Source organism: Oncorhynchus kisutch, linkage group LG20 (assembly GCF_002021735.2).
Source record: "Oncorhynchus kisutch isolate 150728-3 linkage group LG20, Okis_V2, whole genome shotgun sequence".
NCBI lineage: Eukaryota > Metazoa > Chordata > Actinopteri > Salmoniformes > Salmonidae > Oncorhynchus > Oncorhynchus kisutch.
This window is the reverse complement of record NC_034193.2, coordinates 27,789,059-27,809,191: the sequence shown is the minus strand read 5'-3', so window position 1 is coordinate 27,809,191 and position 20,133 is coordinate 27,789,059. Positions and strand designations below refer to the sequence as shown.

Genomic DNA, 20,133 nt, shown 5'->3' with positions numbered 1-20,133 from the left:
ATGTCACCAAATACTTGATTAAAACACACTGTTTTGCAATGAAGGTCTATGGTAACAAAAACAGCACTCTCTGGTGTAGCACCATGGTGTAACCGGAGGACATCTAGCTTCCGTTTTCCTCTGGCTACATTGACTTCAATACAAAACCTAGGATGCTCGTAGGCCTCACCCCCTTCCATAGACCTGCATGGTTATTATGACCACTTCCGGAGGACGACCTCCAACCAATCAGTTTTTGAAGTATGTACTGACATGTTTTCCATCTAATCATAGGATTAGGATCAGAGAATTAACCTAGTGTGTCGTATTGGGGTTGTGCAGCAGAGCATTATTGGGGGGGTTGGGGGATTCTATGTGTTGAGAAGCTTGGTGAGTGTGACAAGTGATATTATTCAATTCAAAATAGTTTCTTCGAATTACAGGAGACAAAGGTGGTAGATTATAAATTGTATTCTTGGTTTTAGAACTTTATTCTTGTGTCCAGTTGAGGCACATTTATTTCAATTTGCCTCGCTAACTTCAGTAGCAGTAGCCAGCCAGCGCAGGTGTGCAGTTTGGCAGAATGACCAACGCTACCGAGAATGTTGTGGACTTTTTGTTGAAGAACCCCTTTCATTCTCTGAGGTAAACGGAAAATGTGCGAATTAAAACTGAGGGTTGACCTCTGCCTGAGATCAGTTTCATGAAGAACGATGAAAAGATGAAGGAGTTCGTATTGATTGGTATCAAAAGTTAGCTGGTTTAACCGGGAGACTTTCATCAATCCGCCTGTACAGGCAGGCAAGTCTGAACCATGGGCGAATAAAAATAAATAAATGTAACCTTTATTTAACTAGGCAAGTCAGTTAAGAACATATTAGGATTATTTTTCAAGCAACAAATTTAGCTACTTTTAAAATGTATTTGGAACTTTTAGCAACTGTTTAAAAGTGACTCAAACACTAAAATGCGCGCATTTTCCCTCTAGGTCATTAGTATGGTAAAATCCGGAAACTATCATTTCGAAACAAAACGTTTATTCTTTCAGTGAAATACGGAACCATTCCGTATTTTATCTAACGGGTGGCATCCGTAAGTCTAAATATTCCTGTTACATTGCACAACCTTCAATGTTATGTTATAGTTACGTAAAATTCTGGCAAATTAGTTCGCAAGGAGCCAGGCGTCCCAAACTGTTGCATATACCCTGACTCTGCGTGCAATGAATGCAAGAGAAGTAACACAATTTCCCTAGTTAATACTGCCTGCTAACCTGGATTTCTTTTAACTAAATATGCAGGTTTAAAAAAATATGCTTCTGTGTATTGATTTTAAGAAAGGCATTGATGTTTATGGTTAGGTACATTCGTGCAACGATCGTGCTTTTTTCGCAAATGCGCTTTTGTTAACTCATCGCCCGTTTGGCGAAGTTGGCTGTCTTTGTTAGGAAGAAAGTCTTCACACAGTTCGCAACGAGCCAGGCGGCCCAAACTGCTGCAATATACCCTGACATGCACAGAACGCAAGAGAAGTGACACAATTTCCCTAGTTAAAATAAATTCATGTTCACAGGCAATATTGACTAAATATGCAGGTTTAAAAATATATACTTGAGTATTGATTTTAAGAAAGGTGTTGATGTTTATGGTTAGGTACATATTGGTGCAACGACAGTGCTTTTTTCGCAAATGCGCTTAACAGGCTTAACAGGCCTTAACAGGTGAATGTGCTTAACAGGCACCACATTGATTATATGCAACGCAGGACAAGCTAGATAAACTAGTAATATCATCAACCATGTGTAGTTAACTGGTGATTATGTTAAGATAGAATTATAAAAAACAATCAATGCTGCCAATGACTGGAACGAACTGCAAAAATCTCTGAACCTGGAGACTCTTACCTCACTCACTAGCTTTAAGCACCAGCTGTCAGAGCAGCTCACAGATCACTGCACCTGTACATAGCTCATATGTAAATAGCCCATCAAATCTACCTCATCCCCATACTGTATTTATTTATCTTGCTCCTTTGCACCCCAGACAGGACTGGCAAAAAAAGAGCTCTTCACTGACAAGTCATGATTTTGTCTCACCAGGGTGATGGTCGGATTCGCGTTTATTGTCAAAGGAATGAGCATTACACCTAGGCCTGTACTCTGGACACAGGATCGATTTGGAGGTGGAGGGTCCGTCATTGTCTGTGACAGCATCATCAGACTGAGCTTGTTGTCTCAACGCTGTGAGTTACAAGGAAGACATCCTCCTCCCTCATGTGGTACCCTTCTTGCAGGCTCATCCTGACATTACACTCCAGCATGACAATGCCACCAGCCATACTAATCGTTCTGTGCGTGATTTCCTGCAAGACAGGAATGTCAGTGTTCTGCCATGGCCAGCAACAAGCCTGGATCTCGATTCCATTGAGCACATCTGGGACCTGTTGGATCAGAAGGTGAGGGCTAGGGCCATTCCCCCCAGAAATGTCCAGGAACTTGCAGGTGCCTTGGTGGAAGAGTGGGGTAACATCTAACAGCAAGAACTGGCAAATCTGGTGCAGTCCATGAGGAGGAGATACACTGCAGTGCTTAATGCAGCTGGTGGCCACACCAGATACTGACTCTTACTTTTGATTTTGACCCCCCTTTGTTCAGGGACACATTATTCCATTTCTGTTAGTCACATGTCTGTGGAACCTGTTCAGTTTGTGTCTCAGTTGTTGAATCTTGTTTATGTTCATACACATATTTACACATGTTAAGTTTGCTGAAAAGAAACGCAGTTGACAGTGAGAGGAAGTTTCTTTTTTTGCTGAGTTTAAAAGGAAATCAGTCAATTGAAATAAATTCATTAAGGCCTAATATATTAATTTTATATGCCTGGGAATACAGATATTTAAAAAGAAATGTAGGGGCGTGGATCAGAAAACCTGAGTATCTGGTGTGACCACCATCTGACTCATGAAGCACAACACATCTCCTTCGTATAGAGTTGATCCGGCTTTTGATTGTGGCCTTTAGAATGTTGTCACACTTCTCTTCAATGACTGTGCGAAGTTGCTGGATATAATACAATTGTGTTCATTGTCCGTAGTTTATGCCTGCCCATACCATAACCCCACCACCATGTGGCACTCCGTTCACAACATTGACTACACACCTCTGCCATATGTCCGGTACAGTTGAAACCGGAATTAATCCTTGAAGAGAACACTTCTCCAGTATGAGCATTTTCCCACTGAAGTCGGTTACATTGCCGAGCTGCAGTCAGTCAAGACCCTGGTGAGGACGACGAGCATGCACATGAGCTTCCCTGAGGCGGTTTCTGACAGTTTGTGCAGAAATTATTTGGTTGTGAAAACCCACAGTTTCATCAGCTGTCAGGGTGGCTGGTCTCAGACGATCCCGTTGGTGAAGAACCCGGATGTGGTGGTCCTGGCTGGCGCGGTTGGACGTATTGCCAAATTCTCTAAAACAATGTTAGTGGGTATTATTGTAAAAAATTTACACTCAATTCTCTGGCAATAGCTCTGCTGGACATTCCTGCAGTCAGCACGCCAATTGCACGCTACCTGAAATCTTGAGACATCTGTGGCATTGTGTCATGTGTCAAAACTGCACCTTTTAGAGTGGCCTTTTATTGTCCCCAGCACATTAGCTTCTTGATATGCCACACCTTTCAGTTGGATGGATTATCTTGGCAACGGAGAAATGCTTACTAACAGGGTTTTAACAGGGTAAACACATTTGTTCACAAAATTTGAGAGAAATAAGCTTTTTGTTCATATGGAACATTTCTGGGACCTTTTATTTCAGCTCATGAAACATAGGACCAACACTTCACATTTTGCGTTTATACTTTTGCATAAAGTAAGTAACCCAATCAACATTAGTCATACGTCGAGACCCCTCCGGCGACCACCCCATTATCTCCTCAAATGTATACAGATGAAATCATCTGCTCAGACAGTGGTGAGTTTTCGCATACAATAGTTTCCCGCTGAACTACCATTTTGCTTAAAGATATTTTGTTTTGGCATTCTTTGTTTTGGTTGTGAATGTATGGGGAAAAATGAGAGGCTCTTCCTGAATTATCATTCATATCTATTTATTGAGTGCCTATAATCTATGGACTTGGCTAGTTGGCTTCAGCAATGCTAAACAGACAATAATATGCATGGTACAGAAATGTAGGCTACAAACTACAGTATGAATCAGGTCATTAGGGACAACCATTAAAATAATTTTAATTCAATGACAACACAGTATGAACAGTAATGCACACAGTATGAACCAGTCTGCTAGCCCACAGCCATTTAACACTAGAACTGCTCAGTCAGTATTTTTGACTGCTCATGAAAAAAAGATATACATATTTTACAGACACTCTTATCCAGAGAAATGTACTGGAGCAATTAAGGTTAAGTGGCATGCTCAAGGGCACAGGCAGATGTTTCACCTAGTTGGCTTGGGGATTCAAACCAGCAATCTTTCAGTCATTGGCCCATTGTGCTTAACCACTAAGCTACCTGCCGTGCTCTAGGTTAGGATCAGTGGGCTCCTTTCAAACACAAATATTTAGAAGATATATCCTAATATAATATGAATTTGACATAAAGGGGTTTGCACAATTTCTCTCATATCTTGAGAATTGAGACACCTAGGACTGTTCAGAGGACCTCAGCTCAGACTCCCCTGGGGTAAGTGTGATGGTGAAATGCAGGGCACAGTTAAAGACACTGTGGGAAAGGAGGCAATTCAGTCTAATTTGCGCTCCATAGTCAGGCCTTCTGAACTTTGGCGAGTCTGGAGCATCTTCTGGACCATGTCCTTCCACTAGTCGTCTGAGATCTCCTGAGCCCCGGTCAGGATGGCCAGAGAGGGCAGGGCCACTGTTGCCATGGTTCGCTACACCAGCTCCATGCGGTCTTCATCCATGAGAATGGAGGCTGCGTTGCACTGAGCAGCGGCTCCTTCTGGTCCTCCTTCTCTGCCAATTATAAAGTCATGCCTCCCCTCCTTGACTTTTCCTAAATGAGTCTATATAACAGACTGCCATTGTTAGAATCTTAATATCATAAACAGAGCTGTAATTATAATCAGTTTTAGAAGGGCATTCCATTTTTTGAAAGGTTTTCCTCCTCCTGACCCTAGGGCCTGCTCTGCTCTTTCTCCCAACAGTGGAAGGTGCCATGCCAAGTTGATAATCACCCCGGTAATTGCCAAAAAAACAGAACCTAAATTATACCAAAACGGATTTTACACATATAACAGATGAAATACACTACATATACAAAAGTATGTGGACACCAGTGGAGGCTGGTGACTTGAACAATTGAGGAGGATGGGAGACCCACAGTATTGTCGCAAAATGCATGTCGATGGCAAAGCGTGTTTAAAAATTCGTCAAAGACTGATTATTTTAACCTCAAGCATTTAATAAAGGCATTTATAGCACAGCATTATGGGGAATGGGAATGAGAGCGCTTACTTACAGTGTTGGGAAGGGATCACAGCAGTGATTGAATGAGGGTATGAGGCATGAGTTGAGGTGTTCAGAGGTTCGACTTCAGTGAAGGACGGGGGTTGAGGTGTTCATAGACTTTAGTGCAGGACAGGCTCATCATGGATGGATGGATGGTGTTTGGAGAGAGCTCAACTCTTCCACTGAGGGCAGGACAGGATTGACTGGGAGGACAAAAAACAATAACACAACACTGTTAGACAAAAGAGCTAAGAATGAGTTAGTTCAGGCAAGGATTAAAATCATTGATGTGTAATAATATGATTATGTTTGTATGTGTGAATGACTCTACATACAGTAATGAGAGAAAATGTATAAGTGTACTCACAGTGCTTGGACAGGAAACATTCAACTTGCCAGTGAATGAGCGGGCAAATGAAACGTGGCTTCAGTTCATGTCCGGAGAGAGATGACAACAGTAGCTGAGTGGTCATCATCTCTTAATAAGGATCAGACCCTTTTTTCCAATTTCTGCCTAAAATGACATACCCAAATCTAACTGCCTGTATCTCCAGAACCTGAACCAAGGATATGCATATTCTTGATACCATTTGAAAGGAAACACTTTGAAGTTTATGGAAGTCTGTGGAAATTTGAAATTAATGTAGGAAAATAAAACACATTAGATCTGGAAAAAGATAATACAATCATTTTGAAATGCAAGCGAAAGGCCATCCATTGATATAGGATTATGGGTGTGAATTTAGATGTTGTCCACAAGATGGCAGCAGTATGTGTGCAAAGGTTCAGACTGATCCAGTGAAGAATTACATCTGCCAGGAGTTTGCCCAAATGTTCTGAATTGGTCAAATTAAAAATGTTCAAGTACATAACTATAGAGAACATACAAAAATGATATGGTAATAAAAACATTTGTTTACAAGCTCCCAGGAATGTTATACATGATGGATCATTAGCTTCCCTACAGAAAAGACACCTACCTTCACACATCTAGATGGCCGGGCAGGATGTGTGTGGAGCCAGGGACAGCAGTGGGGTCAAACTGTAGAACCCAGTTGCTACATTTGAATAAAAAAATGTATTTAATTTTTTTTTTTACTCACTACATTTTATCTCTGGGACCTTCAGGATGACAAATCAAAGCAAGTTAATGAATGCGAGTACATTATTTACCTTCAGAGGTGAATGTACCAAACCAGTTGCCGTGATAAAGTGTTTGTTGTTGTAGACTATCCTCAAACATTGCATTTTTTTGCTGTAACAGCTACTGTAAATTGGACACTGCAGTTAGATTAACAAGAATTTAAGCTTTCTGCCCAAATAAGACATCTTTTAAAAAAAAATTTAACCAGGCAAGTCAGTTAAGAACAAATTCTTATTTAGAATTGCAGCCTATCCCAACCAAAGCTGGGCCAATTGTGCCCCACCCTATGGGAGTCCCGATCACAGCCAGATGTGATGCAGCTTGGATTTGAACCAGCTACTGCAGTGACACCTCTTGCATTGAGATGCAGTTGGCTGTTGCTTACAATGTCATTCTAGTCACATTATCGCATATTGAACAACAACTGTCCCGGTTTAGGGACACTGATCCCATAGAGGTTATTAAATCAGGGAACAGGGGAGCTAGCTGTAAATACAAATAGCATATACATTCCATTACAGTTGCACCATTGTATGTTTGGGCAACAGGTTTCTCCATGAATATAAACTCAGACGTTTCAGAAATCAAAGTCAAACACAGACTGAGAAATCAAAGTTTGCCAAGAAATGTTCCTGGATAAAGCCCTGATCATCCTGACGGTAACTGACAACTTGCAAGCAGACTGGTTGCACCATAGGTCCCAAAATGGTGGGGCATTTTTTCCCCTTATCTGTTAGCCTAACCAGGAAAACTCTGGACCCTATAAAGTATGACAGTGATTAATCAGTTGTAAAAAGGTTTTATATGGTCTGTGATGGGACCAGTTTTTTTCCTAATCAGGTCAAATGGTTTAACAAAAAGAAAAACCTTGTCAAACTGTAGCAACTGTGTACTTTTTCATGTGAATTATATTTATATTAGATTAAGAGGGGAACATCCTCTACCCAGACAGAGACAACAACTGATAGACAATAGAACTCACAGGGCTGAGTTTGCTTTATGCATGTTTGCATCATGCAGGCCTATGCAACTGAAAGCCTAGTAAAACAAACTAAAATCTGTCATCAATATTATGTTGATTGATTCATTCCAGTTAATAATTTTGGATTGAAAACGTATAGGCAGCCTAGCCAGCCCAAGCTTGGATATAAACCAAATTTGATCACATTGACTATAAATACATAACGTTACCAATTTGTTTACCCTGACCAGATGGACTGGGAGTATAGGCTGTATGCAGCTATGCAATAATAGCCTACAGTTGATCAGACTGAAGAATTGTCTCCTTTTCATCCCATTCAGCATGTCAGATCTCTGTATAGGTGTAGCCTAGACTGCTGCAACATTTCTGTAATTAGTTTTTTCTTGTGTCTGTCCAGAGTGATTATGTGTTATCTCCTTTGCTAAATCAATCTGGAACGCGCGCAAAAAAATGCCCTGCCTCAACCTCTCCCTTGAATCTCACTTTTAATGGATGATGCGATGGAAGCTGTCAAATCATTCTCTATTGATTTCGACATCATAGAAAAGACAGTCGAAAGCTCCATGTTCAGCAAGTAAAGCCTCGCAACGTGCAATTACCTCCGCAATCTCATTGTAGTTGCCCTTGTTAGCGGAACTTTCCCTCTCATCGTGTCCTCTAAAAGCCAATTATTCCATGACCAAAAAATGCAGTGGTGTCGATAAACCGCTTTACAACATCGCTGTTTCTTTTTACTTTCTCATGGTGTGACGTAGTTTGAATACGTAGACCTTCATCCTGTCACGCCTGCTCCCACTCCTTCTCCCTGGCGCGGCGCCAGGCTACCCGTCATCATACACTCATGTTGCAAACAATAAGCGCAGCTGCACTCATTGGCAGTGTTGCCATTTTAGCGACTTAGTCACTATATTTAGCGAGTATTCAGTATACACATTTTCAAAAAAGCGACTAGCGACCAATCTAGCGACTTTTTCTGGTGTTATTGGAGACTTTTGCAGACTCTGACGTGAAAGCACGTATCGTTCTTACTCTTCTCAACTGACTTGCCTAGTTAAATAAAGGTTACACAAAGAGCATAACATTTCTACACCATAATTGTAGTCTAGCCAATACACAAACAGAGATTCAATGACAATAAAAATCTCATCGATTTATCAAGACCAGTCCCTATGCTTGTCTCAGAGCAGTGTGAAACAGTGCTAAAATTGTTGTAAGCTATTGCTTCTAACTTCAATATGCGCTTTAAATAAATAAGACCTTCACCACTTTTAATAGCACATTACTCAACACTAATGAGACCCATGTCACCTACCGTAGGCCTACAGTATATTAAAAAAAATATGACGTGACTCTCTGCCAATAATTACATATACAGGATTGGAGCATTCTAAATTAAAACCAAAAGCCGCCTTGTGTCTCCCGGCCCTGGTATCGAACCTGCATCTTTAGCAACGCATTTTGCACTACGGGATAACCAATCCACTCCGCACCCCCATCCACAAAGTATCAAAATACAGAGAGGTGTTGGTAAAGGAATATTGTCCTGCTAATAGCCCATAATGGGCTATTATAATACTGTACATGGTGTACAGGCCAGGATAACCAAAACATGTATTTATTATTACTATCAGAAAGAATGTTGATACTTATTTATTTTGATCCAAAGCCATGAATGAGTGTGTCACTCAGCTTTATGTAGGTGCCGCTATATGACTGTGTCATCAACTTGATAATACAGTATATAACGATATTTTTGAGGTTATTTATTTTTCAAAAAAATGAAAGACAGCGATTGTAATCTGAATAAATGCCAAAATAATATTTGTAAAGGCCAAAACATTTATTTCTGTTTTTAGAGGGAGAGAAACGCTGGGCCAATTGTGCTCCGCCCGTGAAGGCCAAAATATAGCCCTGTAATAGCCATAACGGCGCTGTACAATGTGACCGTGTGTGTTTGAAAGAGTATTTTTTATCATTATTTTATTAACGAAAGCATAAAGATGCCGATGAAGAAATACAGTACTGTACAGTATATGCTTTTATGTTTGGATAATAAAGCATTTAAAGATAATAAAGCATTTAAAGAATATTGAAGATATAAGCCACCTGTATTTGTTTATTAGGCTACTGTGCAGTCTGACAAGCTCGGCGGTCGTCATTGCCGGCCTATTAGCTGCCACTGATTGTCTTTCCTCCCCCTCCTTGTATGTTTATTGTAGGCACCTGTTAGTGAATCACTAGTTGGGCTTTATTAGACAGCCGTTTCTTTGTGCGGGATTAATTATTGTGACCTTCGGTTATGTAGTAGAGGAACGTGTTTGTTCCTGGTCGTGTATTAAGCTGTACTATTTTCGTCCCCCGTGTTTGGGGCATTTTGGTTTTGAGCACCCAGTGTTGCGTTAGTGCATTAAAGAGCACAGTATTGCACTCTCTGTTTCCTGCGTCTGACTCCACACCCACGACACCCGGAGCGTTAAACAGCCTACAGTACATACTGTAGTCAACATGGGAAAGTGCCTAATTCCTTACATAAGGGAGAGCAGTCCAGACTTTCTTGTGACCTCAAATACTCATTAACTCTATCTTTAATGCTTTTTTTCGGGTTGCACCAGTAATGGACAGAATCTACTGAGACACTGTATTAATGATGAACACACGGAGGTTCACTGGTAAGCCACATTTGCCTTGGGATCTATCCCAGTTGGTATTCTGTTCCCACTCGTGGTATCTCTCCCACTCGTGGTATCTCTGTGCCTGGTGAGCAGTTGGTCAAGATCTGTTGTCAGAAGAGGAATGGAAATGTCAGAGTAAACTGACGACCTGACGAACCCGCCGGGTATGTTGACTCTGCCTGTCGGAGGTGGAGTTCCAGAGCTCACAAGTGTGCCTGGCATGGATTGTGACTCCATCTCGTTCCTCGCCCTCTTCAAAGCGTCATTCTCCGCCTGACTCTCTGCAGATGCCGCCTGGCCCTGGACCAATGCATCAGCTGTCACCGGTATCTCTGCCCTCCAATAATGTTTCTCTTTCTGCTGGTCTGCCTTCAACGACTCGATCTCGGTCTTCAAAGTTTGAATCTGATCCATGTGCACCTTCATCAGATGAGCAGAATGGTACCAACCTGAGCCCCCATTGACTACAGTGGCCTATGACAGAAACGGTATATCAATTAAGAATTAAAAGTGACTCCAACACACACATGCTGCATACACATTTTAAGAATCTAGCGAAACTAACCACTTTCTTGGAAACCATACATTTTTTCGGTGCGGGCAGTTGTCCAGCCCTTTGTCCACAGATGGTGGTCGGCATGTTTGTATGCTCTGAAAAAACACATTAATGTTTTTAGTACACAATTGTATTTTTATTTTATTTATTTAACCTTTATTTAATTATTGATTTTTATTACACAGTATGCCTACACATTGATAGGCTGTATACATTTTTTTTAAGAAAATGCACAGAAACCAAAATACCTTTTAGTGTTAGTGATCCTCTCACCTCCGGGTCATTTTCAAGTCCTCTCATGGTGGTGTCACGTTCTGACCTTAGTTCCTTTGTTTTGTCTTCGTATGGTCAGGGTGTGAGTTGGGGTGTGCAGTCCATGTTCCTTTTTCTAAAATTTGGGATTCTGTGTTTGGCCTGGTACGGTTCTCAATCAGAGGCAGCTGTCAATCGTTGTCCCTGATTGAGAACCATACTTAGGTAGCCTGGTTTCACTTTTGAGTTGTGGGTGCTTATTTCCTGTTTAGTGTTTTTGTCTTTCACCTTATGGGACTGTTCAGTGTTCTAGTACGTCATTAAAAGCTATGAACACTTACCACGCTGCGCATTGGTCCTCCTCCCTTTCTCCCAACGACGAATGTTACAGGTGGTCCTAACCCTGGAACAGGTAGCACTATAGAAAGAAGCTGGCTTGATGAAAACGATGTCCATTTTATCTGTTCTCTTTGGTCGCAATGTCATTTTTTTTAGATAAACAGCTAGTTTTTGAATGGTAACAGTTTCTAAACATTTTATTAATGAAAATGAAAAGATGTTGAAGAAATAATGTACTGCTGTTTTGAGTAAGAAATGTAACACTTCAGAGTGCTTAAGCATTGAATACATTGCAGGTAGGGGGAATTTCACACCTGCAGTAGCCGGGCTATAAAGAGTCTTTTATCCTGATAATTGGGCTACAAGTGTTTGAAACCCTCTTTTCAAAATATCACCAACTGTCCATCACTACTGTAAATAAAAACACAGCATCTTGTTTACATTCTTTATTGTAACCACAATGTCACAAATCATTGGTATCTACCTTTCCAATTACTTTTAGATTTTGGTATTAATTTGATTAATATTATGGTGTTTCTATTATAAGGAGAAAAAAAAACTTGAACATGGGGTGAGAAATTGTTACTAATTTGTAAATATAGCCAGTTTGTTATTTCAAATCATTTATTTCTGTATTTAGAGGGAGAGAAACAAAAACCTACAATCATCTCATGGGTGAAGAGCAGCACAGGTATTGAGCCAGCATCTGTAGCAACACAGCTTGCACTGCTATGCAGTGTCTTAGAACATTACACCATCCAAGGTCTGTATAATATGACATTTCAGGAGGGGCATACAGTACAACAGTAAGAGCAAAATAATAAAATAATATAAACCTTAGTGTAACAACAGTTTAAATAAGTAATACTGAAGTTGTGCACAATTATCAGTTTCTATTTAGGTTTCTGCCGCCCATTCATTGTCAGAGACACAGTAGGACCCAAAAGCATAATCAGTGCTTCTCTCTCCCCTTTGCCTCCTTCGCATAGAGTTGATCAGGCTGTTGATTGTGGCCTGTGGAATGTTGTCCTACTCCTCATCAATGGCTATGCAAAGTTGCTGGATAGTGTCAGGAACTGGAACATGCAGTCATACAAGTCAATCCAGAGCATCCCAAACATACTCATTCAGTTACATTTCTGGTGAGCATGCAAGCCATGGAAGAACTGGGACATTTTCAGCTTCCAGGAATTGTGTACAGATCCTTGCTACATGGGGCTGTGCATTATCATGCTGAAACAGAGGCGATGGTGGTGGATGAATGACACAACAATGGGCCTCAGGATCTTGTCACAGTATCTCTGTGCATTCAAATTGCCATTGATAAAATGCAATTGTGTTCATTGTGCGTAGCTTATACCTGCCCGTACCATAACCCCACTGCGACCATGAAACACTCCGTTTGAAATGTTGACATCAGCAAACTGCTCACTCACATGACATCATACACGCTGTCTGCCATCTGCCCGGTACAGTTTAAGCTGGGATTAATCTGTGAAGAGCACACTACTCCAGCGTGCCAGTGGCCATTGAAGGTGAGCATTTGCCCACTGAAGCATTTGCCCACTGAACTCGTCTCCCCTGGCGAGGGTGAAGAGCATGCAAATGAGCTTCCCTGAGACGGTTTCTGACAGTTTGTGCAAACCCATAGTTTAATCAGCTGTCCGGGTGGCTGGTCTCAGAAGCCTGTTGGACGTACTGCCAAATTCTCTAAAACAACGTCAGAGGCGGCTTATGGTAGAGAGATTAACATTAAATTATCTGGCAACAGCTCTGGTGGACATTCCTACAGTCAGCATACCAATTGCATGCTACCTCAGAACTTAAGACATCTGTGGCATTGTGTTGTTTGACAAAACTGCACATTTTAGAGTGGCCTTTTATATTTTCCCCAACACAAGGTGTAATGATCATGAAGTTTAATCAGCTTCTTGATATGCCACACCTGTCAGGTAGATGGATTATCTTGGCAAAGGAGAAATGCTCACTAACAGGAATGTAATGAAATGTGTGCACATAATTTAGGAGAAATAAGATTTTTGTGAGTATGGAAAATTTCTGGGATCTTTTATTTCAGCTGATGAAACATGGGACCAACATTTTACATGTTGCATTTATATTTTTGTTCAGTGTATATTGGGTGATTGACATTATGTTGAATTTCATATTTGATTAGATATATTTTATTTGACCTTGTCTCAATGTTGATAGTAAAATAGTACGTTGGAATCAATGTCATCATTTCAACATCTTGCCATCAACCTAAAGAGAACGAGTCTACCATTCAGATGCCTACCTCTATGTACCCTGCTTAGCTTTGGAAAAAAACAGTGTTCGTTTCTGCTGAGCTATCATGTCAACACATTTGGAAATTGATCATCTTCCATACTCATTTGTGTATCTATGCTTGATAATACCTTGATAATACTGAATAGTTGAAAGTAACTCCTCTAACTTGTTTTACACAAGTTATGTGAAAGTAAATTCGGAGTGAAGTTGGGTTTACGCAGTCTGTATTCAATGTAGTAAGTACACTGACATCTGATTTGCCCAACTTCTGATTTGCCCAAAGGAAACCATAAATTCAACATGTAGCTAGGTATAATTTCATTAATTCATGACTGATCTTAAGAAGTTTAGAAGTAGTTACCTTTAGCCCTACAAACTTTAGCCCTGTCTTTTATAAATATGTTATTCATAATATATATGGATAAGACAATATCCAAATGTAAATGTTTTATTATATTAACACTGATTCGTACCATCACATATTTGTGATAATTGTTGAGTGGTCCCTGATGGTACCATCGCAAATACGTGATTGGAACAATAGCAACAGAACATACAGTTGAAGTCGAAAGTTTACATACGTACACCTTAGCCAAATACCTTTAAACTCAGTTTTTCACAATTCCTGACATTTAATCCTGCACAACACATCACCGGGGGCCCTCCAGGACACCTACAGCACACGATGTCACAGGAAGGCCAAAAAGGTCATCAAGGACAACAACCACCCGAGCCACTGCCTGTTCACACCGCTACCATCCAGAAGGTGAGGTCAGTACAGGTGCATCAAAACTGGGACCGAGAGTCTGAAAAACAGCTTCTATTTCAAGGCCATCAGACTGCTAAACAGCAATCACTAACTCAGAGAGGCTGCTGCCTACATTGAGACCCAATCACTGGTCACTTTAATACATGGATCACTAGTCACTTTATACAAAGCACTCTAAATAATGCCACTTTAATAATATTTACATATCTTACATTACTCATATCACTTGTATATACTGGATTTTATACCACCTACTGCACTTTGCCTATGCCGCTCGGCCATCGCTCATCCATAAACTTACATGCACATACAGTGGCTTGCGAAAGAATTCACCCCCCTTGGCTTTTTTCCCTATTTTGTGGCCTTACAACCTGGAATTAAAATAGATTTTGGGGGGGTTTGTATCATTGGATTTACACAACTTTCCTACCACTTTGAAGATTATTGTAAAACAAACAAGAAATAAGACAAAGAAATAGAAAACTTGAGCGTGCATAACTATTCAACCCCCCCCAAAGTCAATACCTTTTGCAGCAATTACAGCTACAAGTCTCTTGGGGTATGTCTCTACAAGCTTGGCACATCTAGCCACTGGGACTTTTTCTCATTCTTCAAGGCAAAACTGCTCCAGGTCCTTCAAGTTGGATGGGTTCCACTGGTGTACAGCAATCTTTAAGTCATACCACAGACTCTCAATTGGATTGAGGTCTGGGCTTTGACTTGGGCATTCCAAGACATTTAAATGTTTCCCCTTAAACCACTCAAGTGTTAATTTAGCAGTATGCATAGGGTCATTTTCCTGCTGGAAGGTCCAGTCTCAAATCTCTGGAAAACTGAAAAAGTTTCCCTCAAGGATTTCCCTGTATTTAGCGACATCCATCAATTCTTCAACTTCAGTTTCCCAGTCCCTGCCGGTGGATAACATTCCCACAGCATGATCCTGCCACCACCATGCTTCACTGTGGGGATGTTGTTCTTGAGGGCGATGAGAGGTGTTAGGTTTGCGCCAGACATAGCGTTTTCCTTGATTGCCAAAAAGCTCAATTTTAGTCTCATCTGACCAGAGAACCTTCTCCATATGTTTGGGTAGTCTCCCACATGCCTTTTGGCGAACACCAAACGTGCTTGCTTATTTTTTTCTTTAACTTCGTGGTGACAATATTGAGTAGCTTGGATGAATAAGTTGCCCAGAGTAAACTGCCGGCTACTCTGTCCCAGATGCTAATATAGGCATATTATTAGTAGTATTGGACCTGGGAAGTATGAGGCTGAAGAAATTTAGCTTGGCACCTAAAACCCTCACAAACTTTTACAGATGCACAATTGAGAGCATCCTGTCAGGCTGTAACACCGCCTGGTACGGAAACTGCACCGCCCACAACCGCAGGGTTGTCCAGTTGGTAGTATTGGATAGAAAACACTCTGAAGTTTCTAAAACTGTTTGAATGATGTCTGTGAGTATTACAGAACTCATATGGGAAGTATGACATTACTTTGCAGGCTAGCTCTGCAGTAGACTGCAACTCCTCCCCCTTTGGCAGTTATATCTTGACGGAAAATGTTATAGTTGGGTATGGAAATCTCAGAATTTTTGGTGGAGTTCCTGAGCCAGATTCAGACACGGCAAGGACATCAGGGTTAGCAGAGTGTGCTAAAGCAGTGAGTAAAACAAACTTAGGGAGGAGGCTTCTGATGTTGACATGCATGAAACCAAGGCTTTTTCGATCACAGAAGTCAACAAATGAGGGTGCCTGGGGACATGCAGGGCCTGGGTTTACCTCCACATCACCCATGGAACAGAGGAGGAGTAGTATGAGGGTGCGGCTAAAGGCTATCAAAACTGGTCGCCTAGAGCGTTGGGGACAAAGAATAAAAGGAGCAGATTTCCTGGCATGGTAGAATATATTCAGGGCATAATGCGCAGACAGGGGTATGGTGGGGTGCGGGTACAGCGGAGGTAAGCCCAGGCACTGGGTGATGATAAGAGAGGTTGTATCTCTGGACATGCTGGTTGTAAATGGGTGAGGTCACCGCCTGTGTGGGAGGTGGGACACAGGAGGTATCAGGGGTGTGAAGAGTGGAACTAGGGGCTCCATTGTAAACTAAAACAATGATAACTAACCTGAACAACAGTATACAAGGCATATTGACATTTGAGAGAGACATACAGCGAGGCATACAGTAATCACAGGTATTGATTGGGAGAGCTAGCTAAACCAGTAGGTGAGACAACAACAGTATTCACTGCATAGCTGGGAGAGTTGGCATTGCCACCAGAGGATGATCTTCAAAGGTAAGCGATTTATTTTATTGTTATTTCTGACTTTCGTGACACTAATGCTTGGTTGGAAAATGCTCGTAATATTTATGTGTGCTGGGCACTGTCCTCAGATAATCGCATGGTATGCTTTCACCATAAAGCCTTTTGGAAATCTGACAAAGCGGCTGGATTAACAAGAAGTTAAGCTTTTAAATGAATGTTTAATATTAGGAATGGTGTTTTTAGAATGTTAGTGTGCTGCAATTTCACAGGATGTTGGCCAGGTGGGACGATACTGTCCCACGTACCCTAAAGAGTTCAAAACTTTCCACCTTCTCCAATGCTGTCCCATCGATGTGGATAGGGGGGTGCTCCCTCTTCTGTTTCCTGAAGTCCACGATCATCTCCTTTGTTTTGTTGACATTACGTTTGAGTTATTCTTCTGACACCACACTTCGAGAACCCTCACCTCCTCCCTGTAGGCTGTCTCATCGTTGTTGGTAATCAAGCCTACTACTGTTGTGTCATCTGCAAACTTGATGATTGCGTTGGAGGCATGCATGGCCACGCTGTCATGGGTGAACAGGGAGTACAGGAGTGGACTGAGCACACACCCTTGTGGGGCACCAGTGTTGAGGATCAGCGAAGTGGAGATGTTGTTTCTTACCTTCACTTCCTGGGGTGGCACGTCAGGAAGTCCAGGACCCAATTGCACAGGGCGGGGTTCAGACCCAAGGGTCTCAAGCTTAATGATGAGCTTGGAGGGTATTATGGTGTTGAATGCTGAGCCATAGTCAATGAACAATATTCTTACAGTATAGTATTCCTCTTGTTAAGATGGGATAGGGCAGTGGGATGGCAATTGCATCTTCTGTGGACCTATTGGGGCTGTAAGCAAATTGAAGTGGGTCTAAGGGTAACAGGTAAGGTGATATGATCCTATGATCCTAGTCTCTCAATGCACTTCATGATGACAGAAGGGAGTGCTGTGGGGCGATAGTCATTTAGTTCAGTTACCTTTGCATTCTTGGGTACAGGAACAATGGTGGCCATCTTGAAGCATGTGGGGACAGCAGACTGAGATAGGGAGAGTTTGAATATGTCCGTAAACACACCAGCCAGCTGGTCTGCGCATGCTTTGAGGAAGCGGATAGATGTCGTCTGGGCTGGCAGCCTTGCGAGGGTTAACATGTTTAAATATCTTACTCAAGTCAGCCACAGAGAAGGAGAGCCCACAGTCCTTGGTAGCAGGCTGCGTTGGTGGAACTGTATTTTCCTCAAAGCGGGCAAAGAAAGTGTTTAGTTTGTCTGGAACCAAGATGACGGTGTCCACGACGTGGCTGGTTTCCCTTTGGTAGTCTGTGATTGTCTGTAGACTGATGGGTCAAATTGGGGTCATGATAGGGGCTGCACCAAATGTTTGATGTATTATAATAATTTATTATTCTTATGTAGTATTAATAGAAGTGGAGGGGCTATGGGACCCTTCGTCCTCTACATTTATGGGGTCCTAGACTACAGATTAACAATATATATATATTCATTGTAAGGTTTTAGAAAAGACTGTGGAACAATTCTAAGTCTCTGCCTCTTATAAAGAAATGGGGGGTCTGTGAGAAAGCATTTCAAAGATAAACAAAGAGCCCTGCAGGGGAGTACAAGAGATAAGAGGCTAGTCAGACATACCTCTATAAATCGACTTGGGGGATTGGACATTTACTGCTGAGGCCTTTGAAAACACTGGATCTATTGTATCTCTTCAAAGTTTCTATAGCTGTGTATGCATGGGCTTAGTCTGAGGAGTAGCAGGTAATGACATATGCAGTGACATCACAGGGGGTTGACTACAAGCATGATAAAAGCAACTTGGACTTTTCCTATGGGGCAGAACGCATGAGATCAGTTGTATATGTGATGTTTGATCTTTGACTTCTGTCTACAGCTGTATTTTGATTATAATTGTCATGATTTATAAGTGCACGTTTTGAGTGTTCCTTATTTGTTACGTAAATTAAACGAAGCACAGAAAAACGGAACCAACAAGACCCTGTCACATACAGTGGGGAGATAACCTGCTAAATCGGCAGTGTTTCCTACTTACAAAGCATGTAGAGGTCTGTAATTTTTATCATAGGTACACTTCAACTGTGAGAGACAGAATCTAAAACAAAAATCCAGAAAATCACATTGTATGATTTTTAAGTAATTATTTGCAAACCTGAAAAATCGGCAGTGTATCAAATACTTGTTCTCCCTACTGTATGTCTCCTGTCTGAGCCATTGAATTGCGACTCCACTCTGTCTTTATACTGACATTTTGCTTGTTTGATTGCCTTGCGGAGGGAATGACTACACTGTTTCTATTCTGCCATATTCTCAGTCGCCTTGCCATGGTAAAATGCAGTGCTACGTGCTTTCAGTTTTGCGTGAATGCTGCCATCTGGTTAGGGTAAGTCCCCATAGAGGAGGCAGCTAAGGAGGGGCCCGTGGTGATGGTGGAGCATGGGCACCATAGAGAAGGCCGTTGAGGAGGGGCCCGTGGTGACAGATGCAGAGCAGGTGACTGTGGTCACCATTGAGGAGGGTACTAATCCCAATCACGGCAGGTAAGCGAGAAAGCTGAATCTTAAGCAGAAATAACACTGGGGACTCCATCAACCACGTGCAACAGCAGTAAGCGTTAATTCACATAGGCAGTGTAGGGTATGCCAGCGTAATTGTCAGGAAAAGCCATTATAAAGAGTTGTATTCTCTTTTGAAATCGAAGTTACCCCATTCCTTGAGTTTTCCAGACTACATGCCCATGATCGAAATAAACAGTAATAGCCGGTGCATTTTATTTCAAATAGGAATCTACCCTATTTGTCAGATAAACCATAGCCTACAGCTCAAAATATATTTTTAAACCATATAACTTTACTTAGCAGAGTAGAGAAGATCATAACAATGCCTTGAATTCTCTTTCTACAAACAACCCACTCAATCTCTAAACCAGATTTGATTCATTTAAACCACTTCGTTTGAACTGTACAATCAAATCAACTGTAAGCAACAATGGTGATAAGTGACACTGATGATGTGATATCATTCCGAAACACAATCAAGTTTATAAATGTTGAATTAACATGAGGGGAGAGAGAGAGATGGTTTCAAGTGCAGGGCGGCGGCAGGTTGCAAAGGACCACAGGAGGAGGCAGGTAGCAGGTCCAGGGGCAGGCATACACAAGGGGACCAAAAGGGCTAAAGTACAGGCGTCATTAGTTTTTGCCTGCCTCACTATCATACACGGGAGGAGTAAATCACACAGAAAACTGTGCGCCGAAAGACCTGTGTCTCAAAACAAACAATACCTCATTATGATGGGGTGCAAAGAACTGAACTAAATAGTGTGTGATATTGACATACAGG

The 20,133-nt window shown here is 41.6% G+C and overlaps 1 long non-coding RNA gene across 5 annotated transcripts; it reads right to left on the bottom strand.

Annotated features, from left to right (window-relative positions):
• Positions 1-4,063: 4,063 nt before the first annotated feature.
• On the bottom strand, positions 4,064-8,372 carry LOC109865843 (uncharacterized). 5 transcript variants are annotated; one of them, XR_004204569.1, is made up of 6 exons: positions 8,188-8,362; positions 6,636-6,729; positions 6,443-6,520; positions 5,830-5,976; positions 5,473-5,665; positions 4,064-5,017 (listed from the first exon to the last, which is right to left on the bottom strand). It is a non-coding gene; the product is annotated as an uncharacterized LOC109865843 (long non-coding RNA). The 5 variants fall into 5 exon arrangements; XR_004204568.1 differs by having other exon boundaries at positions 5,830-6,520; positions 8,188-8,372; XR_004204567.1 differs by lacking the exon at positions 6,636-6,729 and having other exon boundaries at positions 8,188-8,359.
• Positions 8,373-20,133: the final 11,761 nt, after the last annotated feature.